The 15,330-nt window shown below is 39.9% G+C and overlaps 1 protein-coding gene across 3 annotated transcripts in view; it reads left to right on the forward strand.

Moving 5' to 3' along the window:
- The first annotated feature begins 1,563 nt into the window (after positions 1-1,563).
- Positions 1,564-15,330, forward strand: part of fstl4 (follistatin like 4) — a 638,776-nt gene continuing 625,009 nt past the window's right edge. Inside the window, exon 1 of one of the 3 annotated variants that reach the window (XM_062970369.1) lies at positions 1,564-1,901. The gene's annotated coding sequence lies outside the window, so the exon portion shown is untranslated. The remainder of the gene's footprint in view (positions 1,902-15,330) is intronic. The other 2 variants (XM_062970368.1, XM_062970370.1) reach the window with 2 other exon arrangements.

Genomic DNA, 15,330 nt, shown 5'->3' on the forward strand with positions numbered 1-15,330 from the left:
AGTGGGCCAAAGAAAGTGTCAACAGTGGTGGACGCAGCTTTTTTCCTCTTGCTTCAGACCATGAAAGACTGGCCACTGCTATCCCTTTGTCCTTACCCAACAATAGCAATGGCCTGTCTTACTCTTCCCCATTGCTCCTCAGTACAACCCTGACACTTCCTGCCCTCGGTTTAAAGCTGTGATGGGCAAGGTGGGCTTTTCTAGAATTTGCTGGATGGTCTTCACAGCTAGGGCTTATGGCAGTTGTAGTGCAACATTTGCAAGAGGAGGAGATGGTGGGAGAGAGGTGGTGGGTATAAAGGAGGGAAGAATAGTGGCCACGCTGAGGGGGGCAGAAGGGAAAACTCAGAAAAGGGCAGGGATGCTGAAAGAGGAGAGAAAAAGGGGATGAAGAAAGAAAGGAAGGAAGGAAAAAAGAAAGAAAGATGTGTTGTTGAAGGCTTTCATGGCCTGAATCATTGGGTTGCTGTGAGTTTTCCGGGCTGTATGTCCATGTTCCAGAAGCATTCTTTCCTGACATTTCACTTGCATTATGGCAGGCATCCTCAGAGGTTGTGAGGTCTGCTGGAAACTAAACAAGTGGGGTTTATATATTTGTGAAGTGTTCAGACTGGGGGAAAGAACTCTTGTCTGTTTGAGGCAGGCGTGAATGTTTCAGTTGGCCACCTTTAGTAGCATTGAATAGCCTTTCAGCTTCAAGAACACAGAAATGCTGGACCACTCTAACAATTACCATTTCAGACTACATAAAGAAGTCATTGAAATCCACAAGCATGTAGACAATTTCAATAGAAAGGAGGAAACCATGAAAATGAACCAAATCTGGCTACAAGTATTTTAAAAACCCTCTAAAATCAGGACAGTAAATAAAAAGCAACACTCAGAAAACAGGGGAATTCCAGACATGAAGCAATCAGGGCCAGCTAACACATCCCAACAAAGGATTCCCCCAGGCAGTAAGCAGTCAGATCTCGAAGCTGAAAGGCATTCGATGCTAATCATTCGATGCTAATTGCACTATTCACACTTGCCTCAGGCAGACAAAAGTTTTTTCTCCCACTCTGAACATTCCAGATATATAAACCTCACTTAGTTTCCAACAAACCTCACAACCTGGGAGAATGCCTGCTATAGATGTGGGCGAAACATCATGCTTCTGGAAAGTGGGCATACAGCCCGGAAAACTCACAGCAACCCAAAGAAAGAGGACTTGGAGGGCGAGAAGTGGCGGAAATGGGCCTCGTCTGAGGAGGACGCTTCAGAGAGGGCTTGCTGGGAACGCCACACTCGACTGAAAAGTTGCACGGTTAGGTCCCCCTTGAGAGGATACGTCCTCCTCTGGGGCAGGGTCTTGGCCCAGGGCCACGCAGTGGTGCACGAGCAGTTGCAAAGGGGCCCCGCTGGCAATGGCTCCCCCTGCCCTTCGCCCGCTCCCCTTGTGGCCTCCTCCCGCCTTGCCCCCGCGTCCCTCTCTCCCTCGCCCGCGGCTTCCTCCTCCTCTTTCCGCCGCCGGTGCCCGCACAGGTGCCGGCGATTGGGCGGAATATGCAAATAGGCCCGTGACGTCACGCAGCAGCGGTCCAGACAGCAGAAATAGGGCAGGAATTCAGCAAAGCGGCATTGACACCTCTGCGCGCGCCTGGATTGCCGCCGAAGCCGCGCGCGCCGCTCTTTGCAGGAGGAAGGTGCAATTGGCCTCCTCCTCCTCCTCATCCCTCCCTACCAGCCCGCCCGCCCTTCCCGTCACCGCCAGCCTTTTCCTATGCTCCCCCTTCCCCGCGCCCTTCCGGAGGCTCCCGTCCTCAAGGAGATTTCGGGAGGAAAGAGAGCCTCCCAAAGTCCGACGTCTCCGGTTGCCGCTGCTGAGACGTGCTCCGCCTGCCGCGCTTGGGCTGCTCCAGGTAAGCCTTATGATCTGAGACAGACCAAGGGGGCGAATGGGCAGCGGACCAAGCCCCGAGGGAGGCTTCGGCCCCCCTTCCTCCCTCCCTAAGTGAGCGAGTGCAATCTGGCTGCCCTCCTTCCTGTTTCTCCGCAGAGTCTTGGAGGAGTGAGCCAAGGCGCCAGAGTTTGCCCGCCGAGAACTTCGGAGGCTGCGAAACGGGCTCCCGGAGGCGGAGTGGATGGGCTGGCAGGCAAGCAGGCTTCCCGGGCAGAGCTCTCTTCCATCCAGTTCAAAGATGCCATGCCCGGTTGGATCAAGCCCCAGCCCACCCTTTCGCACGGGAAGGGAAGGAGCTTGCCCTCTCTCTTTCTCCCGCGGAGGAGCCAGGCAAAGCGGGAGAGAGATGAATGGCCATGGCTGCTGCTCCTGCTGCGGCTATTGGAGCGCTGCATCTTTTGCCCAAGCCTCTGCTAGGGCGCCTCTCCTCTGTGTTTTAGGTTTGCAACTTTGAATTGGGCGCAGTGGTTGCAGTAGGATTGCGAGCCAGGCTTAGGCCCCTGGGAGCCCGAGGGAAAGGTTTCCCCAAGACCCGGGCCCTTTCCACTTTCCCCGAGCCCAGGGAGTTGGGAGCCGTGCCTTCCTGGGCCTGGCAGTAGTACGGGCAGTGCATCCACATTGCAAAATCATAGAATCGGAGAGTTGGAAGAGACCTCATGGGCCATCCAGTCCAACCTCCCGCCAAGAAGCAGGAAATCGCAGTTAAAGGAGTGCAGCTTGACCCCACTTTAGCTGCTATGGGCTCTTGGGATTTGTCGTTGGCAGGGAAGGCTGAAGCTCTTATAAAACTACATCTCCTACAACTACATAGCATGTGTCCTTGTAGAGTGTGAGGAGGAGGATGTAGACTCCATGGTTAAACCTTCAGAGTCTTACCTGCTTCAAAATGCCTTGTGCCTACTTCCCATACAGCCTGTCTAGGGCCTTAAAGTAGTAGTAGTAGTAGTAATAAAAACTTTCTGTCCCACCACCCCAAAGGGACTTGGGGCAGCTTACAAAGCACTCAAAAATTGCAATTGTTCTTCAACAAAAATTGCAGAAACAATAACAAAGAATAACAACAAGCATAAATATATTCCTTTATAACCCTCACCCCACAGTTAAAATCAGTAAATTACAGCAATAGCTGGAGGTATAAAACAACAATAGTCAATCTCGATCATGTGAAGTGCTTGGTGAAATCTATGTGAGCATGTGCATTGTGTGCATGTGTAATAAAACTTAGTATTACATAGGAATAGTCTTGTTGGCCCAACCTTGAGAAGCAGCAAAATTAAGGGAGATATGTGTTGTGGATGAATAGTACATAGTGATGGTGGGAAGATCCCTGAATAGTATAAACATATTTTCTCCCATCATCACTGCTCCTCCACAGTCTCACGTAAGTTGTGCAGCAACTCTTGGATGCTAAGGATGGCATGGCCAGCCTTCAATCCTATGTCTGTTTATTTGAAGTCACATGAGCTCAGTGGTATTTACTCTGATCTAGAGATGTTTAGGATTGTGCTGCAATTATAACTGAAAGGTTTGGAGCCCTGTTAAACATTTGGAAGTTTAGTTGTGTTGTGCATTGTGGGATTGGTAAATACTCTTAAAGTAAGGCTACATGTATGTAATTAATATACCAGACAACCAACAACTTCTAATTTGATGTACCTTTCACCATATGATGTTTTTTTTTGTAACTCCTCTTTCCTAATTTGTATAGAAACTATTTAAATGCAGCTATATGTCTTTTGGATAACTAAATATAGTAGACAGCATTCTTTTCCTTCACTTGAAACATGCAAAGCTTAGACAAGTGAGAAATCTTTTTAAAATATCCTTTATATTTTCCCCTTTTTGGAGTATGTTAAAAACTGAATAGAGCTTTAGCCTTGGGAACTTCTCAAAATCGACTAATCTAAATAACATCTATGACAGTAAAACAATCACATTGAAAAAAATAACCAAAAAGATATAATACTAGTTATCTATTTGTGAATGTAAAGTGTGCTGTCATCTTTGTCACAAGCATTGCATTGAATTTGAATGATTCAAAAGAACGAAGTCACAAAAATCCAACTCTATCACTATAGTACTCAAAACTAGTGATGTGCCACCAATGGGGAAAAGATTTTCAGAGATTCCTGCATCCATTCATTGTAATGCCTACATTTACAGAAGTTCCCAGTAACTTGCAAACACAAGCTATATTTGTATGTTCTAACTTAAGAGAGCAGAATTTAATTGTCCTTGCATGTTAGGATGCTAAAAGGATAGACTCCAGAATTACTGCAGGAAGTGTTCTTTGGAAATATCTTGAAAGGCGGCAGTGGAAAGTCTGCTATTCAATCCTCTTAGCCCCAGGTCACATTTTCATATTTCTTATGTTGAAATCATAGCAGTTTTACTTTCTTGGGTCCTCTGTGCTTAGACATGTTCCTGTCATTTTAGCAAATCATCTCTTTGATGCATTTTTGTTTAGCTTTTTGGAAACTAAGGAAATCATGTTGGCAGTTTGTCAGAAATTGTTCTATTGCCCGTCAACAAGGAGCTGTCCATGAGCTATGGTTCTGAAATCCTACCTTAGATTTGTAGTTTCCTCCTTTTTCCTTGTTTTGCCCCTAGATGTCGCCTCTGCTGCTACTCTCAATTTAAATTCTCTAAAAAGAACATTTTTGATAAATAGCTTTTTTCCCCTCAAAATTCAGCAGGACAGACAATTATCTTCCTTTGGAGTCTACATTTCTCCCTGTATTGCTTTTCCCATTCAATTGGTTTTCTATGAGTTCTGTATCCTGTTGAAGTTTTGCCTGTTATATGTACCTTTATGAATTTTAATAAAAGAAAATGGAAATATTTATATTCAGAGGAGCAGCATTTCTAGTTTTTAATGTACAGAACATGCTTAAAAATGGGTTCATGTGTTTAACCAATCCTTCAGATTTGTGTGCGTTTCATTCATTTGAAGTTGTAGTTGGTTCAAACTAAAGTTATGTTCTTAAAAGGCCAAATCAATATTGCTTTCAGATGTGATGCTGAAAATGTAATCTTATGATTTGTTTTTGGGTTGTGTGGTCTTTTTTTGTAACAAGAAAAAAAGCTTTATTAGCATATATTTCCCCCATGGGTAAAAATAAGCAGCTGGGATAAATTGAATTCACAGTGCAATAATATTTTGATTTTTGAAAAACAGAACAAAAGTATCCCTGCACCAAAATGACACAAAGGGTAATTGCTTATTAAAGCTCTATCCTCTATTCCCACCCCCGCCCCCAACTAATTAAACAATTATTGTAGAACTGTTGTCTGTAGAATTGTTGTCATGTCCTAACTTCAGAGGGCAGAGTATCCAAAGAAAATATATGTAATAGGAGGTAGTTATATTCCTGAAAGACTGTATTGAGCTTTAAATGTAAGCATCCACATTTTAAATTGAGCATAGAAAATGTTATTTTGAATTAGACTGCAAACTGGTTTTTGTGAAATCCTCAAAGGCAACCCCATTTGTAAAAAATTACAGTACTCTAACCTAAAGGTAACCAAGGGAGTGAATAACTAGCCAGGCTATTTCTTCCTAGGGAGAGTTGCCACTGTGTTCGCTGGTGAGAATTACTCTATGTCATGGAAACCACCTAAGGCACAGGACCACACAGAACTTGTAGACTATGACACTGATTCTACAGGAACAGTTAAAGTCCTTCTGATACCCTTTTTCTATTGCACTGTTGTCTAACATCAATGATGGAGATTTTAAGCTACTACAAAAAGGACCATACCTTTGCCGGGTCTTTACACTTTTATATTAATAAGAACTTTCAGATGGCTCATGGTTTTGTTCTCTGTTCCATGTCATAAGTGAAAAGCACCTTCTTCTATTTTTGTTATAATCACTTGGGCTTTCTAGTCTACTGACCTTATGGTCTCTAATGCTGGAAAAATCCATAACATTTTAGTGTTCATATTTTCTACTACTTTGACTTCTTTCTTCCCCAGCCACTTACACAAAAACTAATTATACCTGTAGCACACAATGATTTTCTATCTATTTCAAATCATGAAATTTTCCAAGCATAGTCTGATCACAATGTACATTCCCTTTGATATTAGCCAGAAAAAGTCCCAAACAGATATAGCTAATTGCTTGAACTTTCAAAGTCAAGCTACTCACATTTTCTCCATGTCTCCATTTTTTTTTTAAAAAAAATCATATCCATTTCCAAGCAGATAAATTGCTGTAGCTCCCCAGTATTATATATCTGGATGCATCTACATTGAACATAGTTATATAAAGTTTTGCTATAGTTTTCATGAATTTATTTATACCACGAACAAAAGTTAAAAGAAGCTTTTGCTGCCTCAAGGTCATTCTGATCATAAAGAATGACAAGGAGGAGAGATCGGCATAATGCTAATGTTTTGATGTTGGAACCAGCTTTTAAAATTTGAAATATATGCTTCACTTCCATGAAACCAAGCTTTTTTTCATTTTGTTCACCTTTTTATGATGATGAATATGCTGAAAGCAGTATAAGGAGGGTTCATATGTTCCTGTTTGTAATTACTACAAGATTACAGCTAGGAAAACTGGGGAAATAATTTGTTCAAAAGCATTGAATGCTTGGGGATGTCTTAATTCAAGCGTTCTGAAGTCATCTGCAGTCTAATATTCATCTGTTTTAGTGACTTAACCAGAGTAGTGGGGGACTTTGGTAGCACATGAGTACAACCCTTTAATGATGACTTCTGCAGATATCTCTAAAATATTTGAGCCTCATTTGACACTGTGTATTAGAGTTATGCCACCAGTTTCTCCATATTACAAAGGAGATCACTTACATGACCTCTTCTTGGAGCAAAATGGGGCACCCCAAACTGTTTTCCAGCATACATCTGGAGATCCAGACATTAAAAAATAATCAGAAAAGATACCAACAAACATGACCTTAGGAGTAAAATGCTAAGATATCTGATGAAGAGGAGGAAGATGGGAGATGGGCTTTCCTCACTGTCGGTTCTGCACTACTTGGAGCAAGAGTCTTGCCAGCTTTCTCCAATTACAGTACTCATGACGAGACATTGTGTGAGATTACTGAAGTTACGTATATAATCAGTTATTTCCTCCTGAGTTAGTTACAGGTAGTGAAAGAACTGTGGTGAGGGGGAACATTTGTTTGCTGTCACTTGACAAACAACTTTTAGGTAATGTGTACTGAGCAATGGCAGGCTTAATGAAAACATTTGCCTCCCTGAAGTTGTTCAGTTGATTGGTTCACCCATGTTCTATGCATTCTAAGATGAAATAGAAAATAAGTGCATGAATCAGACCCCAATGTGTACTTAACAATTTTCTTGCGTATTCCTAGGGAATAGTTGTATACTCTTGAAAGAAATTAGTTAGATTATTATCTTCCACGTTTTCTTTTCTTTTCTTTCTATTATTCTGCCCCTTACCTCTTTTATGTGGATTTTTTTTTCAACAGTTATCAATATTTAATTAACGTTGGGTTAATATCATTTGAAGTTGATGTGATAATTGACTGATTAATGGGTTTGAATTATATCCCAACTTTCCCCTATGTCTGAAATGAAAGGCAGCCAAGAAACCCATAATAAATTACATATATTAAAATACAAATTTAATTTGTTTTATTGTTAAAATGTAGATTAAATTAAAAGTTATAAACTTCTTAATAATAAAATAAAAATATTGAAACACCAGGTTATTCATTTTAAACCCACCTATTATCATCAGACTGTCTGTTGCGGATGTCCTGCTTGAATGGAGGACTTCTGCAGCTGCGCCTGCACTGACTTCAATAGTCTTTCCACAGCCACTGAGCATGTCCTTTTTTGTATTATCACCAAACATCTTTCTGAAGATGGCAGAACTAAAAGGAGGAATTGTCCTTCAAATATCAAACCTAGGTAGGCTTTTATGAGAAAATAAGATCTATCAGGGAGTCTGAAGTAAAGTTGTATATATCTATTTAACCATAGATGGGGGGGGGCGACAAGGGTATGGGTAATTTTTTAAACTGACATTTTTTTTAAGATTCAGAACTTAGTCATAATTTGAGACAGAGATATTGAGATAGAGGCGACATCCCATGTTTTATGCCTTTCAACTTTTTTTTTTTTTAAAAAAATCCGTTGTCTCAAAAGCTGTCAAAAATGTAACACATTAGACATGGTACCATCAAAACATTTAGCAATAATTTGCAATAATACAGATTGATTGGAGTGTTATGTAAGCATGATAGTCTGCTGGTAAGGACAGTATAGTGTTGTGCAATTAATTTTTCCAGGATTATCAGTATTTTATGAAAGTGCTGGACAGTAAAATAGTTATCTAAAAGGCTGTACAGCAGCAGGAAAAAACTGAAACTACACGTTCTGCTTCATAGCTCTTAAACTGTTGTTTGCACAATGGTACTGTCTAATGCAGGGGTCCTCAAACTTTTAAAGCCGAGGGCCGGTCCACAATCCTTCAGACTGTTGAGGGGCCGGATTATCATTTGAAAAAAAATAAATACAAATTTCGATGCACACTGTACATGTCTTATTTGTAGTGCAAAAACAACAACAACAACAACAACAACAACGAAAGAACAATACAATATTTAAAAATAATAATTTTAACCAACATACATTTATCAGGATTTCAATGGGAAGTGTACTCCTGCTTCTGGCCAATGAGATAGTCAAGTTAATTAGGGTTGTTGTTGTTGTTGTTGTGTGCCTTCAAGTCATTTCAAACTTTGGGCGAGCCTAAGTCTAAAATGTATTTATTTATTATTTATTTATTTACTGCATTTATTTACTACATTTGTATTACACCCTTCTCACCCCAAAGGGGACTCAGAGTGGCTTACAAATTATATGTACATACAATATATTATATTATTAGCATAGCACAATATTAGCATTATATATTACTTTATTGAACTATACCACTATACTGTAATATTATCAGTAATATTATATGTAATATAGAATATATAATTAATATTTTTATATGGTATTATTATTAGTGTTATATTGTATTACATTATAATATTATTATCAATATTATATGTATATACAATATATTATATTATAAAACTGAGGGCGGGGGCCAGGTAAATGACCTCGGAGGGCCGCATCTGGCCCCCGGGCCTTAGTTTGGGGACCCCTGGTCTAATGATTCATCCATGTTCTAGTTTCCTTCTTCACCGCAACTAGTTTTGTCTTTCTTTTCTGGTTCTAAATCTGGAAAATGTCTTGACCATGTTTCAAAATTGAGTTTCAGTCTCTGAACCTTTTTATGCTGTTGCATTTGTGGTGTTGTTCTTGTTGTGCCTTCATTTCTGACTTACGGCAACCCTAAGGCCATGTCAGGGTTTGTCTTGGCATGATATCATGGAGTTTTACTGGCAAGATTTGAATTTTTTATCATGTCAGAAGTGACTTGAGAACATACTGCAAGTCACTTCTAGTGTGAGAGAATTGGTTGTCTACAGAGACATTGCCCAGGGGATGCATGGATGTGTTAGCTGGGAGGCTTCTCTCATGTCCTCGCAAGCTAGAGCTGACAGATGGGAGCCTACCCTGTCTTGCAGATTTGAATTTGCAATACAGCTTTGAGGTCAGCAGTTCAGCCAGCACAAGGTTTTAACCCATTGTGCCACTGCGGCAAGATTTGATCAGAAGACATTTGCCTCCCTCAGAGACTGAGAGAGCGTGATTTGCCCAGGATCACCTGGGAGATGGAGTTCAATGGCTGAGCAGGAATTCAAACTCTGGTCTGCAGTGTCTTAGTCCAACACATACATTCACTACACCCTGGTGGTGTAGGCCTTTTCAAAGTAAAACAGAGAGGGACTGTATGGATGAAGAAGAATTAAGGGGAAAAGGCGAGTATCAGTACACCATAGACATTCATTCCTAAGACTAAGATGTGTTACTCATGGAATGTTTGCAACTGGAGTGGAGCATCCATTCTGAAGTTTGGTTTTATAGAGATATAACATTCACAACTGATTTCACAATTCATTCCACACACTGTGTACTGGTGATGGCCCATGCTAGTGGACATAGGAATCCAATAGAGAAGTTTGGGAATATTGTTCCCATCTGCTAGTGCTAGGATACTAGCTCTCCTCTTGTATGTTAAAATGTGTATTCAAGCAATTGTGATTTAATATTGGGAGTATGTACAACATGTATTTGACAGATTTTGGAGGGCATAAGGGTATCTAGTATGCCATTCTGATTTAATTTGTACAATTGGAAAATAAAGTTGTCTGAATATTTAAAGGTAAGGTAAAGTTAAAGGTCATGTGGCCAGCATGACTGCATGGAGTGCCGTTACCTTTCCGTCGGAATATTTAAAACACTTGCATTATTGTTCATCTCTCCTCTGATGCCACATCAGTTTTTAAATTCTTTGTATGTACTCATATTAAAACAAATTCTGCACTGAGTCACTGCCACGGGGTTAATTTATCATAATTCTTTAAAAATCCAATGTTGTGACCTTTGGCAGTGGAATAACATTGATCTAGAACATAAGAGAATATGGTTTCAAAAGTACAATTTATTATTTTTGGAAATGTGTAAATAAAGGCAAATAAATAAAAGCAGGTAAGTGTTATGCTGATATTGCTTGGGACTGAATAGGATCAATAGTAATGTGCTGTGCTTAGATAAAGCAACAGTTTGTCACTTCTTAGTTCACAGCTCAATTTGTTACCCAGTTTTAAACGTGGCAGACAATTCTGCCAATGCATTCTGGATGCATGGGGAGTGCGAACTTTTTTCAATTTGTTTTAACATTCACAATCTGCCTTGAGTATCAGGGCTGGAAAACAGTTGGGCTATGAATAACATTACCATAGGCAGGCCCTCCTAAGACTGTCACATTGCCCATGTGGAAAAGAATAGGCTCTTAACATAGAGCCTGGTAGGAGAGTAATTAGGGTTTCCAGTCAGGTAGAAAAACATGTGCAAAAGATGTCCTTTTCAAATTTTTATTCTTCACATGAACAGAACAATGACAGATGGGGACAAGGAGCTTCTTATCCACCATAATTAGTGTGAATGTTTGAACTGAACTTCAGTGCATAATATGGGCAGTTCCAAAATTCAAGAGAAAAGGGTATAAATAAAATTATAGAGTGCAAATCTGATATCAATAATAATAATAATAATAATAATAATAATAATAATAATAATAATAATAATAATAATAATACAACTTTATTTTTATATCCTGCTCCCATCTCCCCAGAGGGGACTCGGGGTGGCTCACATGGGGACAAACCCAGTTTCAACATACAAGAAAATACAGCATAATTAAACCAATGAAAAACAAGTAAAATAGTATAAACATACAAACCAGCATAAAACATCAACATCAAAACATTAGAACATTAGAGTCTGAATATAATATACAAACTGTAAGATAAAATTCAGCAGACTCCACAAGAGGGAATTAAGGATCTCATAATGTGTTTCTCATCCAGGTAGCAAAAAAATAAAAATTTATTTTGGTGAGCATTACAAATAATGTACATCTTCTTGTAGGTATGTCACCTATTGACATAAGTTGACACCTTAAATTTCATATGGTTTTCTCAGGCAGCAAATATTCAGATGTGGTTTTCTATTGGCTTTCTATTAAATGTAAGAAATAGTATTGGATATTCCTTCCATTACAAATACCAATCAGGTCAGATCCTCCTTAGCTTTCAAGATTTGGTGGTTCTGATGTTTTTAGGGTTTTAGGCTGCAGTTTCTTAACTGACTACTTAACAACCCGAACACTTGGTCTAGTAGATAACGTGATACATCAGTGTATCTTATCATACTAGAAACAGAGAAAGTAATTTCCTTTTGTAAGGGAAATTCCCTGTAGAAACAAACAAGTGGATGCTCAGAACAGCGATACACTGTAAAGAATTAAAGTCTGTCTGCAGTTAGAGATAGATCATACAGCTTTCAGTCCAGGTCACCACTATACATGTAAATCAGAAATTTCTATCCAATTTCCTCATTAATCTGCATTTAAAAATTAAAGTCCACCTGAAAAAGTGACATCTCAGTATTTAAATACTAATTTCCCAAAGTATTTTCTTTTCCGACATACCTTTTAAGAATATTTCATACCTTATATTGTAAACCTCAGTGGATCCAAACTGAAGGAAAAGAATTCATCTACACATTAAGAAGAACTTCCTGATAGTAAGTGTTCTTTGACAATGAAATATGCTGCCTTGGAGTGTGGTGGAATCTCCTTCTCTGGACAATTTTAAACACAGGCAGATTACCATCTACTGGGAGTGTTTTGCTTGTGTTTGCATGCAAGGTTTTGGATTAAGATGGCCTTCAATTCTGTTTTTATTTCAGTTTCCTTTGATTTCATGTTTCTCTATAAGGAATGGGATTCATTATGTGCACCCTAGTACAGCAGCTCACTTCCCATATTATATAATTACTATATTTGAAAACAGAAGTACATTGATGTTATCTAAGAATAGCCATGGTTCACTAATAGATCACATTTTTGCATGCAAGATCCCCATGTTATAGTCCTCCAAATCTCCTGTTGGAAACACCAGAGATCTGGCCCTAGGGATTAATCACAAGAAAATGATGACATGTTATGACATGAAATTATTAAAACTGAAATAGGATTATAATATATCTAGCCTCGGTGCAGAAGGTTTTTAATCAAGTGACCTTCCTGATATTTCTGCTGTTTGGGTGATAACTGTGGATGTACAAGACCCTGGCTTTTTCTGCTTATGTCCATCTTTAAATCCAAGTACTCCTGGGAACTCCTTACAGAGGCCTGTTTTCTTATTAAATGGTCCCCCTGTTTGAAGGGCTTCCCAGTAATAGTTTGGTTTAAAGACAAAGGACCATAAAGGGGGGCATGTAGCTACAGTACTTCATTCTTTCCTTTACCTTGTAGATGCTGTGTTATGTACATGAATAACAATTTGGAGATGAGTAGATAACATCCTCAGGCTTTGGGAATGTTTACATATCCTGAAATATATTTCAAAATTAAGACGCAAACCAATGTCAATATTGTTGCAATCAGGCTCAAATATTTAGGATCATGCCATCTGTGTTTCAATTAATTATCTTTTATTGCATTTGGAATTGGGTCAAGTTTCTGCCATATTACTCAGATATACAAAAGTTACAACTCTTAAACACAATTTAACCTAAGATGTGGCACTCATAAATATGCATAGGTATGATTGCATTTAACCTCTGTAATTTAAATCAAACTATGTTAAATCCCACTTCATTCCAATTTCATCACCAATTTGGTAATTGCTTGACAGTAAAATTTGTTTCAGATGGGGGATGAACTCTAGTCTAAGGCATGATGAGGCTCTCATGATTTTACTTGTTAAAAATAGTAAATGAAGTGAATTTAGGAAAAGGTCTTCATAGAAAAGTGTTAGGCCACGTGTTCTGTACCTCTAAGCATGTATGGTATCTTTTTAAAAACTGATCAATAATTGCTTAAGCCCAAGCTAGTCAACAAGTACTAAGCATGTTTAATTGATGCGAAAATGCATCAAGTCCTCAGTGGAACCTTTTTCTAAGTACAGTAGAGTTCCAGCTAACCGGGCTCCGGTTAACCGAGAGTCTCATTATCCGAGGTGTGGGGGCTTGGCCAGGCCGTGGGGGGAAGGTGCCTTGAGGGAGGGAGGCAAGCACTGGAGGAAGTTCCAATGGAAGATTTCTCACCTTTGAGGAGCTCAAAGGCTTCCACCAGCTGTTCAGAGGCAGCAGATGGCAGGGTGGGCTCCATGCAGAAGAGGGCGCAGAGCCGCAAGGAGGCCCAAGAGGAAGCCGCCGCCGCAGCTCGAGAGAAGGAGAGGGAGAGGGAGGAGGACTTTTCTCTCCCTCTTCCTCCGGCTGGAGGATGCGAAGGAGGAGGAGGCAGCAGAGGGGGAAGCAGAGGCAGCCATGAGCACGGCGGCGGTGGCGGCTTCCTCTCGGGCCTCCTTGCAGCTCTGCGCCCTCTTCTGCATGGAACCCGCCCTGCCATCCGCTGCCTCAGAGCCTTTGAGCCTTTCATTGGAACTTCCTCTGGAGCCTGCCTCCTTCCCTCAAGGCACCTTCCCCGCTATCCATCAGTTTTGGGCCCACCTGTTTAACTCAGATAACTGGAACTCTACTGTATTAATAATATTACTAATGCATGTAAATAACTAACTTAGTAAACTTGCTAAGTTGTTAAATAATTGGAATTCTCTAGTAATTATGCATAACTCATACCCCCCAATTAATGCTGTGGTTAGATATGTTTTATCAAGTTAGGTCATTGGAATTCATTAGGGTGGGTGCCTCTTTGCCACATTCAGTAAAAGAGGAAGGCTTGCTGCCTCAGTGGAAGAAACATTGAGGAGACGTGTTATATGACTCCGTTGTCAGGTAAACTTTCCTTGCACTTTTCTTGTGAAGGCAAAAGGGAGTATGAAGCAGAAGGGAGAGGATTTTTTAGCACTTAGATTAGATTTTCGAAAGAAGAAAAACAGAGCAATGGAAAAGAAGAGAAATAGTGAGCCTTAGAACAGAATGGGAGCGTGATTTGTTTGCTTAGCAGCAGATCAAGGTCATTAAGGACCCTGTGCTATTTCAGAAAGGCAGGACATTTAGGCCTTCACAGATGAAGAGAAAGTGTTGGCATTATTTGCATGGGAAGTAGAGGAGAAATGCATGTGTCTTGAGTACCATCTCCTCTGCTGAGCATATTCTGAACTAATTTTTATACAGGCAGTCCCTGAGTTACATCTGACTTACAAACAACTCTTAGTTAAGAACAAGGGTGAGACAATAGGAAGAGAAAGAAATCTACACCTAGGAAGGGAAATTCATTCCTGAAAGAGTTATCATGGGGGAAAAGGTGTCTCTACTGAAGCTTTATCACTTATCCTTGTTTCCACAACAAGCCAAATATTTCAAAATCCAATTATCACAGGAATAGCACAAGAGGTGAAATCTTCTGAACAGGGGCACAGACAGCAAACAAAAGCAAAACACAAAAGAGGTATTAATCTTTCTCTATACCATCCACAGCTTAAAAAATTGTATATATTTGGCTAGTACTTAAAATGCATACAAATTCAGCTTAAAAACAAACCTTATTTGTACTTGGCGGCATCCTGTATACCATAGGATGTGTGAATGCAGAATCCATGGATGTACAATATTATCAATAAAGCAAAATAGAATATACAGTATATTCAGCAGTAATATAAAATATTAATATTAATTGCAGTTAATCTCTTTGTAAATTTAATGCTACACACTTGGTTAATTGTCTCCACTCCTCCCAGTTTCTTTCTCTCCTTGTTTAGTCTCTCTGTCTCTCCTCACCCTTCACATTGTGCTTTTTA

The sequence above is a fragment of the Anolis carolinensis genome, chromosome 2, assembly GCF_035594765.1.
Source record: "Anolis carolinensis isolate JA03-04 chromosome 2, rAnoCar3.1.pri, whole genome shotgun sequence".
Taxonomy (NCBI): Eukaryota; Metazoa; Chordata; class Lepidosauria; order Squamata; family Dactyloidae; genus Anolis; species Anolis carolinensis.